This window comes from Canis lupus, chromosome 3 (assembly GCF_011100685.1).
Source record: "Canis lupus familiaris isolate Mischka breed German Shepherd chromosome 3, alternate assembly UU_Cfam_GSD_1.0, whole genome shotgun sequence".
Classification (NCBI taxonomy): Eukaryota; Metazoa; Chordata; class Mammalia; order Carnivora; family Canidae; genus Canis; species Canis lupus.
In genome coordinates this window covers 81,456,974-81,483,204 of record NC_049224.1, presented here as the reverse complement: position 1 = coordinate 81,483,204, position 26,231 = coordinate 81,456,974, and the positions used below count along the sequence as shown (strand labels likewise).

The 26,231-nt window shown below is 34.5% G+C and overlaps 1 pseudogene; it reads right to left on the bottom strand.

The window, feature by feature from the left end:
• Nucleotides 1–23,595: 23,595 nt before the first annotated feature.
• On the bottom strand, nucleotides 23,596–23,735 carry LOC119872911 (annotated as a pseudogene).
• Nucleotides 23,736–26,231: the final 2,496 nt, after the last annotated feature.

Genomic DNA, 26,231 nt, shown 5'->3' with positions numbered 1-26,231 from the left:
CCACCCAGGTGCCCCTATATCTGTTCTCTGTTAAAGGAATTTTCAAGACTAACACAATTCTTGACATGCATTTAGTTCAATAAATACTCGATTAATAGCATCATGTAAGTATATCTAAAATTAGGACATAACTAAATATCCTACACTCCAAGCTCAGGGTGCTAAAGGAATCAGAAATATTTACAACCATCACAGAACAACCTGAGGACCTTCAGTGTCTAGGGTTGAGCTAGACGTTTCTATAGAACACATCTCTCAGTTCTTCACAATAGATCAACTTTACATTTCTGAGAAACATTTTCTCATTGTCATGAGCAGCTGACTTTTTCAGAGTAAAAGAAGTGGGGCAGCATAAGGCAGGGACAAAGATGCTACTCTCTCTTAGGAATCTCGGTTTTCTACTCTGTAAGACAAGAGAGTCACAGAACTCCAGGTTGTAAGAGGATATACACTGATTCTCTATCAAAGGAGATGTGAAAGAGACTCTGGCATTATCTCTTACCCCATGTCCATTGTCATCTTTCTGGGTGGAAATGATACTTATATACCCCAGGATGATTTCTCAGCATGCTTGGCAGTTAGACTTGATGACTAAATTGTAGTTGGTAAAATATAAAAGTGTTATCTTGTTTTTTTCAGAATGATTTTAAAGGATAGTTGTGACTTCCTCTTCTCCTCCTCTTTTTGCCTCCTGGAATACATCTGCAGTTGCTTGAACTATTGGCATCTCAAGATAGCTGGAGAATGCAATCCCACTACCCACCCCTCTGTAGCCCCTCTCCACAGCAAAGCAAGGGGAGAGAAAATCTTGGTTCCTGACACTACGCACAGGGGAGCTGTCATTACAACTGTGGTCATCCCCATGTCTACTCACTAGAAAACTCCATGTATCTCATCATACCACTTAAATTCCTACGGATGATGACACCACATTCCAAGCCCAATTTATGAGTGAGTTTAGTGATCTCCTTCTGTAGGAAAAGGAAATCCTCACCTTCTGATTTTTGCATTCTGACGTTGGCTTTATTATTCTGAGTGACCAGGATCAAATTAGCCTAATCCTATCTCTTTCCTTTCACATATTCTGTCTCAAATTCCTTCCTCATCATTTTGTCTGGTTGTTCCCACTTCCTTTCATCATAACCGTTCTCTTGATTTCCAGTTCCATCTTCTGTGTAGAAAGAACATTATCCTTGGCAGATACTTCCCTAAAACTTCAGTTTCAACAGGCATCTGGGGACAGGGTTCTGCTCCCACAGTGAGAGAAAGCAATCGTCACATTAAAGAGCGTGGGGATTCAATGTCACCACTCCCTAGTTCTTCAGCCAATAAATAACATTTGCTTCTAATTATAAAACAGCTAATTAATACCTTCATGTGATTTTTTTTTTAATAAACATGATGTAGCTGGTAGTCTAGCTAGGTTCAAAAGAATGGAAAGACAAAGAGTCCAGAAGCAATCACAGCTCCAGAGTCCCTAGAAAGCCAGGATCCAAAGGGATACCACAGTGCAGCATCAAGCTTGTGGTGGGAGTCAAATAGGAGGTAGAGGTTTGCCCAATTCTTACCTAATTTCAGGTAATTCCTTCTAGCATTGGACCAATATGACACTGGTGTCCTTGTCGACTCAACTACCCTCTCTTTATGAAGCTTTTCATGGACGTTTCAGATCACAGTCTCATTAATTACTATGTACCACTCATTTTGGCATTTAAACCTATTAACATCTTGCATTGTTTCAAAATATTGTATGTGTAATCATTCTAATTATTTCTGTTTCTCTGTTTCAGTTGTAATAGTTATATATTTTCCCAATCCCATTGTCCCAGTGAGATTATTTGTTAAACTGTATGCTCAAGCAAAATTGATCTACTCAATGCTTCACAATGATACTTTGTACAATTTAGCTTCCAGAAATATTACTTTAAGTATTCTGTTTGAAATGTGTTCTCTCTCTTTCGTATGAATAGAGTTCATCCTTTGAAAGCCAGTCAATTCTAGTGACTTTGAAGGAGTCACTACCTCTACAAAAGAGTATCTGACCTTGAATATGCTAGTTCTCAGGAAAAAAAAAAATATATATATATAATACTTTAAAAAATTTTTTTAATATATATAGAACTTTGGAAGCTTCCTTCTTTCCTATATTATATCTATAAATACACCTTACATATTTTTGCCTATCATCTAATTATGTCTCCATGAATCTATTTTCATATCTACCCATATATCACACAATTTGTACATGCTAAGAAAATTAATTCACATTGAGATACCGTTTCACATTTACTTAGATGGCTGTGTTAAGAAAGACAGGCAGTAACAGCTGTTGGCAAGGATGTGGAAAAATTGGAACCCTCATATAGTCCTGGGACAAAGATAAAATGCTGAGGTTACTTTGTAAAATGTTTCCTCAAAAAAATAGAGTTACCATATGATCCATTCATTCTACTCTTAGGTATATACCAAAGTGACTTTAAAAATATGTCCAAAATTTTATATACAAATGTTCTTAGCAACCTTATTCCTAAATAATGCCCCCAAATGGAAACAAACCTAAGTCTACCAACTAATTAATGCATAAACAAAATGTGACATGGAAGAGGGAAGTATAAGGTTGTGACTACTGTATGTTTTTTTTTTTTCAAAGATTTATTATTTATTCATGAGAGACACAGAGAGAGAGAGGCAGAGACATAGGCAGAGGGAAAAGCAGGCTCCTCACAGGGAGCTCAATGCGGGACTCGATCCCAGGATCATGCCCTGAGCCAAAGGCAGATGCCTAACCACTGAACCACCCAGGCATCCCTATATGTTTTTGTTTTTTGTTTTTTGTTTTTGTTTGTTTGTTTGTTTTTTTGAGTAATGAAAATGTTCTGGTAATGGTTGCTTAACTTTTTGAACATACTAAAAACCACGGAACTGTACACCTTAAAAGAATGTATGTTACAGTATGTGACTATATCTGATTACATATGAATTATTAGGGTGGGCAAATACTTAATGTTTGGCTAATTAGTAAGTATTAGTATTTCCACAGTAGATATTCAAAATAATCCCATAATCAATTGATATATGGTTAAGTAGAGAGTTGACTGAATTAAAAGTGATGGGATAACCAAAGTTTTAGCCTTTTTGTTTATTATTTTTGCCCGCCTTCTATTTGGCATACACTTTCTTAACAAATAACACCAAATGTGAGTGCATAGCACTTACGTGCCTGTCAATGGCTATGCTTGCCTAGGAGACATAAAGAAGGTAAATAAATCCTACCCTTAAAAGTGCAAGTTCTTAGTTTTTGATCCAATTTCTCAAAGACACTCCCTGTAGTTGTAGTTAGGTTCTTAGCTATGTGGCAGCCTTTAAAATCACTTGGATTCAATCAATGAGTTTATTGATGTTTAACAACAGGAACCTGTAAATAAAGGCAGTTGAAATTGTCAGTTTACTGATAAAATCTTGCCTGGGTAAGCAACTGAAAGTCTTCTGCAATCGGCCTTACAGAACAATCCCTCGTAAAATGATAGGAATTCTTATCACCCCCCTCCTCTTCAATTCTCAGCCTCAGATACAATGCCTGTGCTTGATTCATTTTAGGTATTCACAAGAAATATCTGTGCAAAAATAGTTGCAAAAGATGGCTTGAAATTAAAACAACATAAATAAAAGCAAAATATGAGGTCAGACAGTGGCAAAAGACACTATTTTATATATGGAAATATCTCGCTCTTCACTTTGAGAGTTTTAAACTGAAAAAAACTCAGAGAGAGTTCCACAGAGAAACCACACAGCATTCAGATATGAGGATACGAAGATATCTGAATCCATTTTAAGACTTGAATAAGCTGAATCATCTCCAGGAGCAAGTAATGATGCTGCCAAGTGCTGCACTTCTTTCCATTAAAGGCTTTTTTAATTTGCTCATGACAGGTAGCTGAAGTATATTTTAAATTAGTGTGTTATTTTTTTCTTTCTACTTTGTTGGTAGAGATTTCATATCCTTTCACTCATATCAATTTTTATTGAACATGCAAAAGCATTGCAGGGAAATGAGCAAACTGCATAAATGATAGTCATTTATTGAGATGGCTAAACTTCCTTAGCCAAGCATTTCCCTTTAGTATGGTTTAATTTAGTATGGTTTAATTTGGTATTGAGAAACAAAGCTGACCTCATGTTTGTGTTATAGAATTTGCCTGTATGTGATTTAGTAAAAATAGCGTTATCCTATTTACATTATATTATCACAGCTTTTAAAAAATATATACAAAAAATAACTATTTTTTATTGTTAAGAGATATTCCAGCAAGGTGTGATGAAAAAAAAATGACATCTACAATAGACTATAAAATAAATATTTTAAGGAACAATTAGACCCTTTGTCCCATTCGATTTCTTCCTTATTAATTTTAACTACTATTAATTGACTTTTTATTCAGCACGCTGAGTAGAAAACATCCTCAAATAAAATATTTTGTATAGACATTATTTTTTCAATATCTCCTATTACTAATGAGATTAAAGAGGCCTTGCATGCTGAATCTTTGCTGGTGATTATAATATTTACCAGGGAAGTAGGTAAATGATGAAAATAAAGAGCAGTGATTATTTACTTAGTCTATGTTTAAGTAAGGTCTTATCCAGCAATAATCAAATGTCAATGGCTTAAAACCCTGATTCTCCCTTTTTCTCCATGTGTTCATTGGAAAATTTATTTAATCTTTCTGAACCTCAGTATCTTCACCTTGAAAAAAAAATAAACTAAATTCTGGGGATAGTTGAACCAGTGTTGGGGAATTAAGGAGAAAAGGAAAGAATTTAGTTTAATGCCAGGCATGTAACAGTTTGCAAATCCTCCTTCCTAGTCCTCTTTTCCTCCTTGGTTCTTTCCTTTCTTCCTCCTCTTTTCTGTCCACCTCTTCCTTTCTCCTACCCTTTCTTGCTTCCATCTTATCCCTGCCTGATGTCACCAGCTGGCACCATTTTATCACCTCATTAGGCCCTAGTCACCCACAGTTTGGGCCATCTCATTCAATATTATAATATATGACAAGCACACATTTAGCAGATTATTTTTTATAAAACATGTAATTTATTATAGTTTTGATTTTACATTAGTTGGCTATTTAGCTCAGGTTGTCCATCATTTCTTAGAAGCCACTGAGTATTCTTTCTAACACTTCAGAGAGATCTGTAACCAATGGAGTTTTTTCAATTGAATATTAAGTTTAGCAATTAACTACAATACTTGTGTAGATATTTATTAATATTAATTTTGTAAGATTCTTGTCATTTAGTATACTTCAATTACATTTTTCTTCACCTGTCAAAGAATTCTGTAGGTTTGGGAAAGAGATGCTCTAATGCATTGTGGATTCAATTCCACTGGTTGCTTGATCCTTATAAAAGCACATTAAATCATTATCATTATGTTAGTGGTACAACAGAAAATCTAATAAACTTTAATTGTTGTTAACAAATAATTGATGGATTATTCATTATCATGTAACAGATAATGGATGATTGAATGTAAAAAACCCAACATGACTACTTATACTCTACTGAAAAGTCTATATTGACGATTATCTTCCACTTACACAATGGTTGCAGTTAGTTAAATGTTGTGACAAATCAAATATCAAATGGAAATATCATTTGGACAAATATCATTTGGAAAATTTCCAACTCCTGGATGCTAGTAGCATCATGTGTAATTCATTTTCACAATTCATGACTCTAGAAGAGTTACTCTAAGTCTAGGTGAAAGAATCTACATATTAAAATTGAAGGGGAGAAGGCAACTCTTTCAGGTGTTTTTGTTGTTATTGTTTTTTCTGTTGTTGTTTTGCCAGCAAGGTATTTTTGTTGTTTTTCAGTTAAGATATTACTGCTGAATTCCTGATCAAAATGCTTTACCCATTTTACAACGGGAGGACCAGGACAAGATAGATTGAACTCTGTATTCTTGTTTTATAAGTGTGTGTTCCTATACTTATGCACAGAAATCAAGAACAATACTTTAAGACTTTCTAACCAACAGCCAGCAGTTCTCAGATTTGGAGACTCTTATTTTGCTTTTAATTTGCATTTAGAGTGTATCACACGGTCTAGCTGGGAAGTGGTAGTCTCACTTCAGTAAGTGGGAGAGGGAAACTGTTTATATGTCTGAAATTGTTACATGTTGGTATTATTGTGTCTGTTGGGGATCTGGAAATAAGTAAGTTTAATAAATTGATTCAATTTTGAGTGTGTTTGAATTTAATGAAACCTAAATTGTACAGGATGATTCTTGACACTTTAATTAGAGGCTAATTTCAGGTCACTGAATTGCCTTACTTACATCACGGCATCACAGACGGATGGAATGATACGTTTTAATGTTTTGAATACAGTTATTTTGGTTTTCACACTAGTTGAAAGGTTTATTTCCATCTCCACCAAGGCTAGAGGGACAGGACGCCAGTTGCTCAGGAAATAATACATTTGATGACCACCTGCTCTGTGCATAGATCTGCATGATGGCTTGGCTTATGTAAAATGAATGACTCTCCTCTTTTCCCTGTGTAGATTAAGGGCAGGTCAGGAGAGAACATATTAATGCAGACAATTAAAGGACAAAAGCAATATGATTTCTTAATTACTATAAGAATGTAAAATAAAAAAAAAAAAGAATGTAAAATAAAGGAGAAAAAGTACATCAATGAAGGTTAACCTAAATCTTACATTCCAAAGGAAGCTATAACCATGTAATTAAGTTGCACTGCTTACAGTGGCTCAAATGCTCTGAATTTTTTCTTATCTCAAATCCTTTGCCCAGAATCATCTTCTCTATGCCCTATTAGCTTGTTACTTGAAGTATTTTGAAGATTTTTAGAAGAGCTCAACGTCATCGTTTAAGTCTCCTCTGAACTGGCCATAAACAGAATTAAATGTTTGTTCCACTGTGCCCCATTAGTACCTAGTATCCCCCTCTATCATATAAACAATCCAGGTACTGGTTTATTCCTCCAACTTGGCCTGAATCCTCTAAAAGGCAAAGTTTTGTCTGTTTATTCTAGATCCCCACACTGAGTACATGCTTCCAGATTTTGGTCCTTTACCCAAATCCTACTGTTGTGTACAGACAGGATTTATTTTCCCTGTACTCTGTTTGGGTGAATCTAGCCTTGTTCTATGACTTTTGCAGCCCAAGAGTCCTCTGTTATATGTCTGACTCCAATTTGATTGCCTCCTCTGAGGTTTGACTTCTATTCAGCTATCTACCTGACATCGCTACATCAGTGTCTCTCTCTCCTTTCATTCATTGAATTTCAGCGGCACTGGACTCTTTCATGTATTCAACACCGTGCCTCTTACTCACCTCAGTACTTATGCATAATGCATTTCTATCAGAAAAATGCAAATTTGAATTCCTGGGCATAGCTAGCTCCTTCTCTTCACTCAGCTGTCAGTGTAATTTTGATTCTCTAAGGGTGATATTGGTCTGTCCAATCTGTACTGGAATCCACTTTCAAACAGCTGTTTTCTTACAGAGAATGTAGTTGTCTCCTTAGCACTTAAAATATCATTAATTTGTATTAATCGCTGCCTTTATTATATAATATTTATTCCCCCGTTATAATTTAAGAACCATGAAGAGGGTAATCATCTCACCACTATGTACCAAGCATGAAGCACAAAGCGAAGCAAATATGAGCCCTATAAATATTTGTTGAAAAGACGAATGCATATATAGAAAGTAGTCAAGAGAAACACCATAATCAAAGGAAAAAAGGGAGAATAAACTACAGTAAACATGTTATAATGCAAGCTCTATGAAGGCAACTACATTTTGTTTTTATCCATTATATATCTTTGTCTAGGGGCATTTTGAAATGTGTATATGTTCAATATTTGTAGAATAAACGGAAAAATTTGAAAGGCATTGCTTAATTTTGAATGACAGCATAAATGTTGGGCTTTACTTTCAAGATAAAAATTAAACTATTTTTTTCTTCCATATACATTATGAGTGGAACATTATTTTCTACAAAAATTCTGCTAAGTATACTCACTGTCTTAGTCAATAGATACAAGAAATAAAAACAGTTTTTTTGGGTCACTGTATAAGATAATGTAATCAAGATAATGAAGAAGCCTGAAATAACTTAAAAATCAAGGAACACCGTAATAAGTGTACTAACCATCAGAATGGCTTTCACAGAAGAGAAAAAATAAAGAAAAACACTCATATTTTAAACTTTGATCAATAAGTAACAAGAGCAAAATGCAAGAGTTTCAAAAAATTAAAGTGTACATTTGGTGACACAGAACTTCTGTAAAGATTGGTTTTCTGTCATTTCATGCAGTATATATCCAACTATAAAACTTTCCTACAACAGTTTTGGCATTTATTTCCTCTCAAAATCTGTGCTTTAGGTCAGCTTCTCCACTCCCAGTTATGTTTCTTTCCCTTCTCTCCATGAGATGATGGAAAAGACTTGTAGGTTAACTGCTATCTTTTGGAAAATTCACAATGGAGAAAGGAAGACAGTATAGAGCATGAGGAGGAGCAAAATAATCATCTCCAGTTTGGGTTTTGACTTCCAAATGATAAACAACTCTCAGTCTGATTTTATTTTAGAAAGAATGAGGGGAATAAATTTTACATAATTAAATATTCCTCCAATTCAGTAAGTTTCATAAACATAATATAAATAGATTTAGAAAGAAATAATACACAAACATGATTTAAATTGTAACTTTTAAAAACAGATTAACTTCAGTCCTAATTAAGCTGTATATATCTTAGTATAATGTTCAGTGAGGATTTCATGAAAAAGTTTTTTCTTCTAACACATCTCAAAAAGCAAGGGCATTCTGTTGGTCTTCATATGTTTAATGATATTTGTTTCATGATGTGCTATGGAAGACACTTAGAAAAATAGCCTCTGTGGGTCCCTAGACCCCTGATGCTGACTTGAAATGATTCATTATTTGACCTTGGTAACAGATGTAATTCATAAGTAGTGATTTTGGCTATTGTTAATAACAAGGTACATAAAAGTTTCTTTTGTAAAACTAAAATTGTAGGATTTATTATGGTAAATGGTAAATTTATTGTGGTAAATTGATTCATGTAATCTCAAATTGGGGCCTGGGCCTAGGTTTCCTTTCAAATAAAAGATTCTTCCCTAAATCATTTGAAACCTTTAGTCTGTAAATTATAAATGGGACAGCATGATTTCGTTATAATAGTTTAAAGTTAAGCACAATAGTTATGTTTCAATTAAAAGAGTATCATCGGACTTTGATGACACAGTTTGAAAGGTAGAGAGTAAAAAAGTATCTGAGTTTTCACTCATTCTGTGAAGTCTTGCATCCTCTGGAGGAGAGCTTCTCAACCTTGGCATTATTGACATTTTGGATGGAATTATAGGGTGGAGGGCTGCTGACCTCTACATTTTAGTACATTTAGTAGCATCTCTTGCTATCAATAGTGCTGCACTTGCCATAGGACGGTCACAATTTTTTCAAGATATTTCCAAATGTTCCCCAGGTTGAGAACTGTTTTAAAAAACTCCTTGAGCAACATCACTAGCCATCTGAAAAGTGTATGTCTTCAGATAAATCTTGAGGAAACAGTGCACGCTTTCTTACCTGTGCCGGGGCTGCTGCCCATGCTGGAAGCCCTTCTTGAAAGTTCTGGCTTTGTCTAAGGTAACTAAGCTAAGCTACCCTGTCCAGGAACTGGCTACCAAGCAGTGACCAGACCTTCTCTACAAAAATCATGGGACTCAAGTCAGGAAAATTCTTTATCCTTTATGTCTTCCTCCTCCAAGGTAACAGTTTCTTTGTGTTTTCTGTTATTGTTACGCTCTTGTTGATTCACAAACCAGCCCCCAGACACAGATATCAGAGAGACCTAAGAATAAGATAAATCACTCCTGATTAGTAGATGGCAGATGTAATAAGCAAAGAAATATACTTATAAGGCACAAGAGGCCATCCGCCAGAATGTTAAAAAATTTATATAGAGACCTTAACTGGTTTCTATCCAGATAGTCTCAACAGCATTTTACTCTCTCAAGGCCATGTCCTCAAAAAAGGCTCTGTTTGTGGGAACCATGAGCCAAAACCACATTCCAAGGACAAGGAAGAGAGTGAGGAGCCTCTGACTATCTGGATCCAGCTGGAGAGTCAACTGGAGGTCACATCCTCTAGATGACCTCCTCCAACAACTCTGTTTCATCTTTGAAGTAAGAGCTCAATCCCTGTTAAGGATGTTTATGTGTTAACAAGCCATGAATATTTACATTTTACATCTATTTAAAACACCATGGTGGTATGTCCTTCTTGTAGCCAAATGATATTTGAGAAATGTGATCACCTGTACCCATGGCTCCAAAGTTTTTGTCCTAGAAAAAATAAAAAAATAGGAACTGGACATAATCCATCCTACCTAGACAGGAGCCAGCCACCTCCAGATGTGGCTGATCAAGGGCCAGGTCAACAAGCAGGTTAACCCACTTTCATCCATCCCCATTACTATAGAAGCAAGTACAACTCTGAGTCTCCAGAATTTCCAGACAAGTGAAGAAATCCACATTCAGCAGAGGGACAGGTAGTGAAATTAATATCCACATATTACTTGATTTTTATTTTTCTAGGAAAAGCATATTGAGATAATTTTGCCCTATCCCTCTTTATTGGTGTTGTATCATTTATTTTGTCCTGAATGAAAGATCCACCCAGAAATTTATTTATTTATTTTTTATTTATTTATTTATTTTTTATTTATGATAGTCACAGAGAGAGAGAGAGAGAGGCAGAGACACAGGCAGAGGGAGAAGCAGGCTCCATACACCAGGAGCCTGACGTGGGATTCGATCCCGGGTCTCCAGGATCGCGCCCCGGGCCAAAGGCAGGCGCTAAACCGCTGCGCCACCCAGGGATCCCTACCCAGAAATTTAATGACTTTGAAAAGATAATATTTATTTAGCTCAATACTCTGTGGATTGAATATTTGGGCTGAACTGGGCTGGATGATTCTTCTACTGGTGCCAGCTGGACTCACTTATACATGGGGGTAACTCATTTTTGGTCATTTGCAGGTCAGCCAGGTCCTCTTCTGGGGGTTAGCTGGCTATAAGTTGGGGTGACAGGAGCAAATGGGCACACTTCTTTCAGTATTCAACAATTTTGCTTATGTTCTTTTACATGAAAGAACATGCAAGATGTCTTGAGTACAAAGCTAAGAAAATCCAGAATACTTTTGTCTGATTCTCTTGGTCAAAGGAAGTCACAGCAAGCCCAGATTCAACTCAATTTCATCTCTTGATAGGTGATGAGGTGCTATGAAATCTTTTAGCCCTTTGTAAGTTATCACAGGTGTTTTTTTTTTTTTTATTTCACGTATTTTGCAGTTAAAAATAATTAAACTAGGTGTTTTTCAGATAGAAAAATATCCTTACTTCTAGCAGACCTTGGAGTGTTGGAGATATGGAATTTACAATTTAAGATTGCACAATGTTTATAAATTATTTTCTTTGAAAAGCAGGCACAATTATATGTTTGCAAATTGGCAAACTCTGGAAAAGGGCACTATGTCTTGGAAAATTGACTACTAATCTTTTCTGTACTTATTTTTTCCCTGCATTACACCCCAACCCCTAATTCTCATACTTGATGTTTTCTGATGATAGAACAGAGCAGTATTTTTCTTTTTATGAAATTGAATAAATATTTTTCTATGTACCCTTATGCAGTTTATTGTAATAGTTGTCTATAGATTGGTTTCCTTTTAGAGGGAATCATAGTTGAATTAATATGCCCAGGTCTTTTAAAAAATGGTTTTGATTCATATTCAGACAGCAGAGGCTCTGAGGCTATGTTAACTACATAACTTTCTCTCTGCCATGTCACCAATTATAAGCACTTTGCTTCTGGCTTACATCCAGAGCTTTTAAGATAAACAAAAAATCAGAATGACATCATTTTGCGTGTGGTATCTGCATATTTCATTTTTCCAAACATGCTATTCACATGGAGATTTTGCTGATAAGCTTAAAATGACTAAAATGTTCATATAAAATTATAAACATCCTAAGTTTGTTATTCTACGATGGTATATTATATACTTTTCTCTTGAAAAGGTAATATATGTTTAGAAAGGTGCTTGAGTTACAAGGATGTGGATCAAAGGAGAAAGACATACCTTGAAAAACGAAGGACAATATAAAAGAGGATGAAGAGGAGAGGAAAGGCACAGGGTAGTAAATAAAAATAACAAAAAAGCTATGTCTGAATTTACTTTCCCCTTCTTTCATAGTTTTGCTTTTACTCTTTCCAGAAAAAGTCACATAATAAAAGAAACTTATATTCTGCTCTTGAATCCTCAAGCATGTTCTGAAATTAACTATGGTTTAAATTGGGGGAACACAACATGATTACCTGAATTTAAGCTCAGATTTGGCCCTTCCCCACATTTACCAACTGAGATGAGTTGGATAATCCTCACTGATACTAATTTTCTTTCTTTTTTTCTTTATTTCTTTCTTTCTTTCTTTCTTTCTTTCTTTCTTTCTTTCTTTCTTTCTTTCTTTCTTTTCTTTCTTTCTTTCTTCTTTCTTTCTTCTTTCTTTCTTTTTCTTTCTTCTTTCTTTCTTTCTTTTTCTTTCTTTCTTTCTTTCTTTCTTTCTTTCTTTCTTTCTTTCTTTCTTTCTTTCTTCTTTCTTTTAAAATTATATCTGAGAAAGGGAAAGAGAGATACAGAGAGAGAGAGAGAGGGAGGAAGAAATGGAGAGAGGGGCAAAGGGAGAGGGAGACTATCCTAAGCAGACTCTGTGCTGAGCACAGATCTGGATGTGGGGCTCAATCTCATGACCCTCAGACCATGACCTGAGCTGAAACCAAGAGTCAGAGCCTTAACAGACTGAGCCACTCTGGTGCCCCCCACTCATTTTCTTCAACAGGAAATCAGATATGATAAAAGCTATCAATGTTGATATAAAACTTCATATTCTTGAAAAATTAAAATCTTTACTAAACAACACAATAATCCAATAAATGGTGGATGATTTACAAATAAATGTAGAGTAATATTTTTCTGTAAACTAGTGAACCACCCTCTATGCTATCTCTAGTATATGTGAATATTTTTATATTTGTAGTAAATAAAATATATGTCTGATAGACAACATAAAAAAAAAGAATCAGTTTCTCAGGTATTTTCTTTAAGCAACTGTGGCTAGGTTGTTTAAAGCTACAGGATGCCAGTGAGTTTTGGTTTCATTTTACTTGTGTTTACATATTTTTGGCAAAACCGTTTAAAAATGTTAATGTAAAGTTGATTCAACAAAGAAAAGTAATTAAAAAGCTAATCAGTATTACTGATAACAACACAACCTATACTTTTATGACTCACATAGCAAGTATTTAATAATTCCTCTCATAGCATGATGAAGGAAATGAAGCCAAGAGTTGCAGTGTATAGAGCTATTAAGAATACTTGATATGTGTTGACACATCTCTAATTATAATATGATAGCATCTGAATTTAGGAAACATTAAATTATAGCTTTAATTTGGTACATTTTAAAGGATGTTTAAGAATAAACTACTTACATTAATTTTTTAGCTCAGTGTACATTCCATTTTGCCAAACATGTTATAAATACTCTTAGAAAGTGAATAAAAGATTATTCGGCACCCTCTCAATTACAGAGACAATGGTTAAAGTAGGCCAAGTGCCATGGTAAAGAGATAAAAGGATTGGTTACTGACTCTAAGAAAATACTACTTCAGTGCAGCAATTAGATGATTGCAAATCATTAAAATCTATATCCCTGTGACAAGAATCCCATGCTTCAGTGATTTTTTCCTCTTGCTCATTTGGACTGGAACTACCTCTTTTCCACTCCTTTATCTCATTAAAGCTCTCAAAATTTAGTTCCCGCATTGATTCCTCTACATCTTTCTCTGACCTCAATAGGGGCTTAGTGTCCTCTGTGTCCAGACACTATGTTAAAATTTACCTTAAGATGTAGTATATTGAGTGGTGTGCACATGAGTAGAAATTATCTGTCAGATAATATCATTGCCTTGGAGAAAATGCTCAACTGGCCACCAGTTGAAGTTAGAAGAAAACTCAGACTTTTTGTTTTCATGGACAACTTGAGTCCATATTCCCTACTCCACTATGTCCCCCATACAGCTCTTCATTGTTTTCTTCAGTCTAGCTAACATTTTTCTCTTCTTACTCCTTCCTTCCTAACCTTCTTCCTCCCTTCCTTCTTTTCTTTGTTCCTTCCTTCTTTCTTTCTTTCCTCAAACTTTTGAAAACTTCAAGCCACTATGCTCTTGAAACTTGTGCAACATTTCTTATAAGCCTGTAGTGTTCTTCTTCCCTATGGTCATGACTGAATTCATTAGTAACATCTCAAGTTAAAAATAGAACCCTAAGAAAAGCCATTTAGAACACTTAAAGTAGAAAACTTCCTCAAGTCAATCACTATCCCAATGCTACATTATTTCTTAACCAGCATATCCGTATTCTGAAATTACCTTACTTACTGCCTTTTGAGTTCCTCTCCATCAAATATAATGTAAGTTCTTAGAAGATAAATTCCCTAGACCTTTGGTATAGAGTAAATGCTCAGTGAATATGTACATACCTGCATATATTTGAATGACTAACCTTTTGAATCAATAGATGAACACATTTGTATGGGGTGTATGGGTTGAAGTAGGGATAGGAAAACTGACTCATTTCATTTACAATTATTTCTCAAACAAAGAATGGGTGAGTGGTTTAGCTCCCAGAATGCATCTAAGTCAGTGCTACGCTCTCCTGTGTGTTTGGGAGCAAAGTTTATTATCACATCACTAAATGTTTCACTCAGATCTCCTTTTGTCCTTAAAAAAAAAAAAAAAAAAAAGTTTAGAGAGCTACTGTGCTAGTCATAGAAAAAGAGATAAAGAAAACTGCCCACCACAGTTATATTTTTTTTAAATTTAAATCTGAGAGATAATCAATACTCTGGGATGTATCGCAGGGATATAGGATATGATGTAAGGTTAAAAAAATGTGTATGTGTGGAAAGGGATGTATCAATGAATTTCAGTGACATCACTGAGCTGAGGTAGCAAGATGAATTCTGAAAGCTAGAAATACAGCTTTTTCAATAGGAACATTCTCAGCTTCAGGCACTTTCTGCTTTTTCTCATCCAAAATATTGAACTATCTTATCAAATGTTTTTCACCATTCTTACAGTAATTTTATTTTACTTATTTACTGTGGCTGATTCTGCTGGAGCTTGAGCTAATCATCTACAAGGAAATAATTTGGAACAGAGACACAGCAAATTACTACAAGGTATGGGTCAAAGTAGTTTCTGAAATAAAGTATCTATTTTATTCAGGAAACAACTTATACAGTAGGAGATTTGGATTAGTCTTATTCAAGACATATAAAGTGTTATAATAGTTATCTGCTTAGACATTTTCCAAATAATAAATTTATTTTTAAAAAACCTTTTCATTATATATAGTTCTGCTCTTTTCTTTAACTTTCCTAGGCTTTTTTATTAGGTTTATTATACTCTCCCTTTCATTGATTCATTCATTAACAAATGTTTATTATAAAACTACCAAATACCAGATACTCATCTACAATGGTGAATTAAGCAAGTCCCTAATGTCACTTTCTGTCAGAAATTATTAGCTGGCCTTTAAGAGCACTTACTATATTTCTGGTTTCTAAGTGCTTTGGTGGACACTACGGTTAATATTAATTCCATTTGAAAGACAAGGAAATTAAGCCTTAAGCATGTAAATTACTTTTATTCAAGGTCACCAAGTTAGTGTTAAAAGTGAAATGTAAACACGGTTTGCCCATACCCATGTATTTAGCTGCCATGCTCTTTTGCCCCTTTAGTGTACTGTCTTCCAATATGGCTATGCTTTTCATATGCATCCTTGTGTTTTTAAAATAAATTTTATATTTTAATAAGTAAATAAAGATCAGAAGAAATTTGGAAAATGGAGAAAATATTCATATTAACACCATGTTATAACAATTATTCTCTAAATATTCTCATATGCTTTAATCTATAAACACTTGCAATCATAGTACATGAGCAAATCCATTTCCTGACTTTTCATTGTACATTTTATTATAATTTTCCATAATGTTACATGCAGTCTACATAGATTTTGTTGTAATCATTCCATAAGGTCACTCAGAGTTTATAATTATTATTCTTAAAGGCTGCATTAATGTCCATCTACTTGATAGATCATTATCTATATTTAACAGCCTCATTGATAGATATTTTACTCCACTGAAGAAAATATATCCACAATTTTATTACATAAAAGAGCACTTTGTAATTTCAATTCAAATTAAATTGAAAGTATAAAATTATTGGACATCTTTGGCAACCAATCTTCCATGAACTACAATCTGACTCTAAAAGTATACTTCAATAAGCATTTCTTGTATCCTACCATATACCAATCCCTGTGATTGACCTTACAGATGTTGAGTTGACAATAAATAGTCACTGAGTTACAGAAGCTCCTAATCCAGTCAGGGCAACAGAAATCCAAAACAGTGTGAGATATGAGAACCTATAATAATGCACCTAGTCTAGTAATAAGGTGGTGATAAACTGGATGGGACAGAAGGGGCATCTAGGGAAGGTGACACGAAGAAATCTGAAAGACCAGGAGAAAAAGGGTAATGTGTCATTCTACTCAGGCTGCTATAATAATAACACACTGGAAATTGGATGGCCTAAACATCAGACATAGTTCTAGATACTGGAAGTCTAAGGTGCCAACATATTGGTTTCTGGTGAGGCCACTCTGTATGGCTTGTAGAACATCACCTTCTCTCTGTGTTCTCACATGGCTTCTTTGTGCATGCATGGAGAGACAGACTTGGTATCTTTTCCTCTTCTTATAAATGCATGAGTCCTGTGGGATTAAGGTTTCACACTTTTTCACACTTTTGACTTTTGATTCCATTGAATTTAATTATCTCCCTTAAAGTCCTAACTACAAATACAGGGACATCAAGAGTTAGGACTGCATATGAATTTTAGGAAGACACGACTCAGCACAAAATAGATGGAAACGGGGAAGGTGGGATGATGGGTGAAATATGAAGTCCAGAGAAAGGAAAGGAATCAATAGATAGAAAAAGTTAGTGAACTATTTGTTTAGAAAATCATTTTAAAAATTAAGGGGAGAGAGAAGAAACTACCAGAATAACTACAGATTAATTAAGTGGAGATTTAATTGAAACTTCCAACAAAATTAGCAATCACAATTTGAGCAAGTCACTTAAGACAGGGAATCAATTGTTTAACAGCATTTCTAGTTTTTAGATTTGCTTCCGGTCAGATTCAAACATAAATTATTAACTTAAAAAAAATTATTAACTTAATTGATTATAAATACATTCTGAATAATCTGTTTATAGTATTTTTGAAAAAATAATTTAAAAAACCAAAATAATAAAATATCAGAAGAGACTATATAGAAAAAAGGAAAAAGATGGTTGAAAAGAGATAGGTACCTTCAACAGAGGTCGCTAAAGAAAATAAACTAAAACTTTGGCAAGAGCTGGAGATCGGAGAAAGATAGCAAACCAAGATTCTTCTTCTGGCCACTATTTGGATAAACGTAATCAGATTCATAAAGTGGAAAAGATGAAGTTTATTTTAAATATATTATGTAATAGCATTGTACAAATATTTTGAATAGCTGTCTGTTTTTTGATATATGAAATTTCTTAGTATATAGTTAGATTTTATAAAAAACTTCCTTTGTAGACATGAAACATAGATTGATGTAACAGCTAAATTTTCTACATATGCTCAGAGAAATAAAATGATTTATTAAGTACAATTTAACATTTTGATTTATAAAACTATTGGAAGTGATAAGCTGCAATAAATTGATTTATTGTGAATTATGAAATTATTTCTACACTTCTACTTAAACATCTGTCATTCACAAAAATTACATGAAATTATTTATCAGTGCCATTTCTCTTTCTGCCTTCTCCACCTATGTTTGATGAATGGGGTTGACATATCTTTGTTATTACATTGGGAATAAGGTTTGTGCCAAAACATATGGTTTAGGATTTAATAAGTTAAATTACATTAATATTTATGAATACACTGTCCAATCTACAGAAATTCTAAAATATTTGAATGACTGAGATTTAGTGGTCAACTTGAGAAAGTCGAGAAATGTTGGAGTTAAATTTAAAACAAAAAGGCTTTTAAATGATTATTAATTTGCTAAACTGCTAACAGCTTTAACTTCCATCTTGTATTTAACTGCTCAAAACATTTTATAAATGGGGATATTGAGTAACTCACTGAAATTCATATTGCTAGTAAATTATGTAGCCAGAAATTGAAACCAAGTATGTTTGATTCAGGATTTCAGTCTCACTTTTCTCCTCTGCAAAATTGGAAAAACATATCATGTCCTCTCTACTGCACTGCATTGTTTTGAGGTTCATTATAAGAGTGAACATATTTTGTAGGCTATAACATTTAAATAGTTGTAAAATTATTTCTTTAGTTGATGCTGATTTATCTACACCATCTCTTATATTAGCTGTCCATCCAAACAACTCTAGGTCTAAGAAGAAGCTGGGCAGTTCTGTTGTTGATATGACACCAACACATAGCACCCAAAGCAGCCAAAGTGGTAACCCTTAATTTGCATCTATGTAAAATCACATGTGAAAAGATTTGGAAGCATTTTGTAGGGAGGAAAGAGTCCAAATGAGTGAGATAGAAATGTCTTTGGACACCAGCTGTTAAGTCAGAAAACAAACAAACACAAATAAAAACACAAAGATTTCTGAACAAGTCCAATAAGCCAATTGATGGTGGCGCCCTGTCTCATTGCCATAGTTTAGAGGAAAGAAGATTGAAGATAGTGCTGTGGGGGAGGCAGATAATCTCTCTTTTACTCATATTTTTTAATACCTTAATCTAAATAGCCTGAGCCATTTCAAACAGGAGACTTTCAAGTCTTAATGTTCTTTCTCTTCATTCCCTAATGTAAGTTCAACCAAAGTAGCAGTTAACCCAGGCTCCCAGATGAAAGCCAGGTCAGCTGAGAGTCTTCTAGGTCCAACTTCAAGTCCAAAATATATATATATATATTTTTTATTTTACTTGAGTATGGGTAACACACAATGTGACATTGCTTTCAGGTATATAACACAGTGATTTGACATCTCTATACACTGAGCATCTGGGTGGCTTAGTGGTTGAGCATCTGCTTTTGGCTCAAGTGGTGATCCCAGGTCCCAGGATCAAGTCCTGCATTGGGCTCCCCCGTAGGAAACCTGCTTCTCCCTCTGCCTATGTCTCTGTCTCCTTTCTCTCTGTGTCTCTCATGAATAAATAAAATCTTATTTTTAATAAATCTTTTTTTAAAGATTTTATTTATTTATTCATGAGACACACAAACACACACACAGAGAGAGAGAGAGAGAGAGAGGCAGAGACACAGGCAGAGGGAGAAGCAGGAGAAGCAGGCTCCATACAGGGAGCCTGTTGTGGGTCTTGATCCTGAGTCTCCAGGATCAGGCCCTGGGCTGAAGGGAGCGCTAAACTGCTGAGCCACCCTGGCTGCCCAATAAAATCTTAAAAAAAAAAAAAAAAAAAAAAAAATATCTCCCTATACTATGCTATGCTCATCACAAATGTAGCTAGGATCTGTCACTTTACAATGCCACTACAATATTATTGACTATATTTCCTAGATTGTAACTTACATTCCCATGACATATTCTTTTTTTATTTTTATTTTTAATTTTTCCCATGACATATTCATTCCGTAACTATATCTCTCACTACACTGCATCTATTTTGTTCACCCCCTCAGCCCCCTCCCCCCTGGAAACTAATAGTTTGTTCTCTATATTTATAGGTCTGATTCAGCATTTTACTTGTGTTTTTTTTTTTCAATTCATTTGTTTTGTTTTTTAAATTCCACATATGGGGATCCCTGGGTGGCGCAGCGGTTTGGCGCCTGCCTTTGGCCCGGGGCGCGATCCTGGAGACCCGGAATCGAATCCCACATCAGGCTCCCGGTGCATGGAGCCTGCTTCTCCCTCTGCCTGTGTCTCTGCCCCTCTCTCTCTGTGTGTGACTATCATAAATAAAAATTAAAAAAAAAAAAAAATTCCACATATGAAAGAAATCATACGATGTTTGTCTTTCTCTGACTTATTTTACTTAGCATAACACCCTCTAGGTCCATCCACGTTGCCACAAAAAGCAAGAACTCATCCTTTTAATTGGCTGACTAATATTTCATTGCATAGATACACTTCTTTTTTGTCCACTCATCTATCAATGGTCACTTGAGTTGCTTCCATGTCTCCTCGGCTAATGTAAATACTCCTGCAATAAACAGAGGTACGTAGGTCTTTTCCGATTAGTGTTTTCATTTCCTTTAGGTAAATACCCAGTAGTGAAATTACTGGATCATATGGTATTTCTATTTTTAAATTTTTTGATCTACCAACAATGCATAAGGGTTCCTTTTTCTCCACATCCTCACTAATAACTTTTGATCCTAGCCACTCTGATAGGGCTAAAGTGATATCTCATTGTGGTTTTGATTTGCATTCCCTGATGAATGATCAGTGATAGTGAGCATCTTTTTGTGTGTCTGTTGGCCATCAGTGCATATCTTCTTTGGAAAAATGTCTATTTAGGTTCTGTGTCCACTTTTCAATGTGACTGTGTTTTTGGTGTTGAATTCTCTAAATTTATGTATTTTGGATATTAACTTCTAATTGGCTATCATTTCAAATATTTTTTCCATTGTATTTTCGTGCCTCCTTTGTTAAAGATAATTGACCATACAAGTATGGGTTTATTTCTGGGCTTGTTATTCTGTTCTATGTGTCTACTTTTGCATCAGACCATATATTTTTTGATTACTACAGCTTTGGTGTATGTCTTGAAATCTGGAATTGAGAGACACTGAGTGGCTCAGCGGCTGAGCATCTACCTTGGGCTCAGAGCATAATCCCGGGTCTGGGGATCTAGTACTGCATCGGGCTCCCTGCAAGGAGCCGGCTTTTCCCTCTGCCTATGTCTCTGTTTTTCTCTCTGTGCTGTGTCTCTCATGAATAAATAAAATCTTAAAAAAAAGAAGGCAGCGGCTTTGGAATCCTAAAAAAAAAAACATAAATATCTTCCCTGAGATTCAGGGAAAGCTTCCTAAAAAAAAAAAAAAAAAAAAAAAAAATCTGGAATTGTGATCTTTCCAGCTTTGATCTTCTTTCTCAAGATTGTTTTAGTTATTCTTTTGTAATTCCATACAAATTTCATATTATTTGTTCTAATTCTGTGAAAAATGCAATGGGTATTTTGCTACAAATTGCACTGATCTGTAGATTTCTGTGGATACTATGGACTTTTTAACAATATAAATTCTTCCCCTTCATGGGCATAGAATATCTTTTCATTCATTTGTGTTGTCTTCAATTTATTTCATCAACATTCTATAGTTTTCAGAGTTCAGTTCTTTCACCTCTTTGGTTAAATGTATTCCAATGTATTTTTATTTATTTATTTGTTTGTTTTGGTGCAATAGTCATGAAATTGTTTAGTAATTTCTCTTTCTGTTACTTTGTTATTGGTATATAGAAACATTACCAATTTCTGGGTATTAATTTTGTATACTACAACTTTACTGAATTTATCTATTACTTCTAATAGTTTTTTTTTGGTGTAGTCTTTAGGGTTATGTGTATAATATCATGTCATCTGCAAATGATGAGGGTTTACCTTCTTCCTTGCTTATATGGATGCCTCTTATTTCTTTTTCTTATCTGACCAATGTGGCTAGGACTTCCAGTATTATGTTGAATAAAAGTGATGAGAGTGGACATTCTTGTTTTGTTCCTCATCTTGCAGGAAAAGCTCTCAAGTTTTTCACCAATGAGTGGGATATTAGGTGTAGGTTTTCATATAGGGTCTTTATTACATTGAGATAAATTCTCTCTAAACCCACTTCATTGAGAATTTTTATCTTGAACGGATGTTAAATTTTGTCAATTTTTTATGCATCTATTTAGATGATTATGTGAGTTTTAGCCTTCATTCTATTGATGTGTATCATATTGATTGATTTGCAAATAATAAACCATTCTTACATCTCTGAAATAAATTCCACTTGATTGCGGTGAATGATTTTTTTTTAATTGTAGTATTGAATGCAGTTTGCTAATATTTTGTTGAGGATTTTGCATCTAATTTGTCAGTGATATTTCCTTATAGTTTTCTTTTTTTGTAATGTCTTTAACTGGTTTTGGTACCAGGGTAATGCTGGCTTTTTAGAATGTGTTTGGAAGCTCTCCTTCTTCGATTTTTCTAAAAACATAGTTTGAGAAGAATAAGTATTAACTCTTCTTTAAGTGCTTGGAAGCAATCACTGTGAATTCATCTGGATCTGAACTTTTATTTTTTAATAGTTTTTTGATAATGATTCAGTTTTGTTACTACTAGTCGGTCTTTTAAAATTTTCTATAGAAATGGATTCAGTTTTAGAAGGTTGTATGTTTCTAGAAATTTATTTCTTCTAGATTTTTTCAGTTTGTTGGCATTAATGTGCATTCTCTTGTAATTTGTCCTCTTTCATTTCTGATTTTATATATTTGAGTCCTCCCAATATCATCTATAGTTGGAATTTGAGTCAGCCCAATAAATGCCACCTCTATTTCCTACCATATTTGAAACTAATTGGGATACACTCAGGATTCAGACAAAAAGTAAATTAAAATGGAATCTTTATTATGGAGAGCACAAAATCAAAGGATGTTTTAAATATGTGGCATCAATGGGCTTCATGAAACAATATGTGTCTGATTACAGGCAAGCATGGATAATGACAGACACGTCAGAGAGGTTTCTGTCACCTTTACTTTTTAAAGTTACTTTATGACCAAGAACTGTGTGGATAATTCAAAATAAGGAAGAAAATGGGTTGAATTTGGATACTTCTGACCTGATCCCAAATTACCAAAAGTATAATTTATTTACCTTTAAGTAACGATTGGGAGAGTAGAGAGAAATAAGAGTGCTAATTAATGTCTCTTCATAAGAAAACATAAATAAAGGGAATGGAGACCCATAAAATACTAAACTAAGATCCAGCACTCAAACAGTTTTAACTCTCTCTTATATGTACTCTGAAAAACATTCCAATTCCTTTTTTTTTTTTTCTGAGAAAATGGACCAACTTTTACAATAAGAGTCTGGTAGCCTTAAATTCTGCCTATTCCCCCCCCCCCCCCCAAATTACGAAAAATCCATAAACCAAGAAAAGGATTTTTTGAAAGTGGAGCCAATATAACTTCAGGCAAATCTAGAAGCCAAGGAGAAAGGAAGATGGGACTGTTACTTTTAAACTAATTGCCTGGCTGAAGCAGAATTATCATGGCTTCATGACTAACTACAGAATGTATAGGTGGAAACACATGGAATATCTCACTGGTGACATCTCACTCTTTCATTTTATTATTTTATTTTTATTTTTATTTATTTATTTATTTTTGCCAGGGGAAAGCGTGACCACAGTCCTCCACTACTACAAATTATGCAGTGGAATTTCCCACATTTGAGGAAATCACAGTGGTCAGCACATCTGGAGTGCGACATCTCACTCTTGTTCTGATATTCATCTTCAAGCTTTGAAAAAAAATATAAAATGAAATATAAAATTCTCTAAGCCTTAAATAGCATTTTACAGCTGTCAGAAGGAGGGACAATGATATCCAGGAGGCTGGGCAATAGAGGAAAATGTAGGAAAATACTTTGAAGTTCATCTGACTTTTCTTTTTTTTAGTCTCTACAAAAGAAATGTATTAACTCTCTTTGTGTTCATAACAAAATGACCACTGGCTGTATTACTCTTCATTATTTGCATTAAATATTATATATGATTCATGGCATTAGCGGGTAAAAGCTACTTATAACAGAGATAGTGAGAAATTCGAGTTTTTAGGTTTGATTGCCTTGATATTATTCACATCATGAAAAATGTGGTAAGCACATTAAAGAGTGGTTCAATTTTCTTCTTCAAAATATGTGTATTGCAAGACCCATAAAACAAAAATAATCTATTTTTTATCAAAGCAAAATTTGTATAATTCATAAGAAATCGCAATAAATTTTGACCATTTCAATACAATCCTCTTGTACCGAATAGTCTAACTCCTTCTACAAAGCCATAGTGTAAAATATGATCAATTAACTAATAACCTAAGTTTTCTTATGTATCACCTATTTTTAAAATTGTTATAACTGTGTTCTATTATATGAAATATAAATGTTTTTAGAAAACAATTTCTGAAATAATCAATCAAGTTATTTTAGATTTTCAGCATAGGTAAAAATTGTATTGAAAGCTTCTTGAAAAGTGCTAATACTTTCTATTTCAGAAATTTGTTTTATTTTTTGTTTTATTTTTTTTATTTTATATATATATATATATATTTTTTTTATTTCAGAAATTTGATTCAGTATCTACAGTGGTGACCAGAAACCTTCAGGTTGTTAGCCAGTGCCACAAATGATACTGTCCTTGTTCAAGCTATAAAACTTGCTAAGAGAATGCCACCTCCATGCCTGGGATAAGATTTTACCAGACCTTTGCTTGGCATGCTCCTTCTTCTAATCCTGTAAAGGTCAAATTAATGCTAATTCTTCCAAGAGGCCTTTTCTGACTATTCATGTCACTTTCTATCACATCTCTCTGTTTAGTTTCTTCATTGCTCCCTGTAATGTTCATGGGTGAATCCCAGTACCCTTAATAGTACTTGGTGTATAATATGAGATCAACAAATATTCGTTTGCTGAATAATGAAGTACAGTACCAGATGATAATTAGAAACACTAATCATTGGATGAGAAGATTTATCTTTCTTACTAAAAGCCAAACATATCCATTACAAGAACACTGTACTCATATAAATGAAAATACAAATTGGGGACAAGAAATCTCTATTAACAAATTCATCACCAACCCCCAAAAATGGCTTTGGAATCTTTTCTAGTTCAGATAATTATAATTAGATATTATACATAATGCTATGCTTTGATCATTTCCCATTTTATAATTTAGAGTCAATGTTGTCAGTAGCTCACCCATGTCCTTTAGAATTTTCTCCTTTAGAATTTTAGTTGGTCTTACCAACTGCTGTCAGTGTTTGCATCAGTGTGCTGAGATGAAAATCCTGGGTGTGCAAACACCCCAGTTCTCTTGTCCCTCGAGGAGGGCAAACTTGAAATATGTTTCACAAAATTTATCTTGCGTTCTCTCCTCTATGTCCCTTATTTACCAGATTAAAATATAATGCACAGTAGCTCTTGTAAGTGGTTGGCTGGCTTGCTGAGTATTAACTGATATCTCACATACAAACTAATAGTTGAATTAGAATGAAGTTCTTCAGTGAATTAACCAGAGTTGCTGGATACTGGTATTATGGTAATTTTATCAAGCCATGGAAGAAGCAATGCTGAAAAGTCTTGTAAATCATGTAATGAGGGCATCTGGGTGGCTCAGTATTTTAAATGCCTGCCTTTGGCTCAGGTCATGATCTCAGGGTTCTGGGACAGAGCCCTGCATTGGGCTTTCTGCTCAGCGGGGAGTCTGCTTCTCCCTCTGCCCCTCCCTCTTCTCCTATGTACAATCATGCTCTCTCTCTCTCTCAAATGAATAAATAAAATCCTTAAAATAAATTTATAAAATAAATATTTTAATGAAATTGATGCTTGATTCACTTCTAGGTCAATTTCCCTGTGCCTTTTAAAATACATCTAATTCCCACCAAATTTTCTCAATTTTCCTAAATCTTTTAAATTGCTTCTCATTCCTTCCTAAGGTATCCCTGTATGAAAAGCTACCTGGATATCTGCTTTTCTGCTGTTCTAGTACTTATCCAAAGATATTTGCTTTATTTATTTTTTTAAGATTTTATTTTATTTATTCATGAGAGGTGCAGAGAGAGAAAGGCAGAGACACAGGGAGAGGGAGAAGCAGGCTCCATGCAGGGAGCCCCACGTGGGACTTGATCCCAGGTCTGCAGGATTACTCCCGGGGCTGAAGGCCGGGCATTAAACCGCTGGGCCACTGGGGCTGCCCACATACTTGATTTATTTAGCATGTCTTATCTGTATTTCCTAAGGCTGCT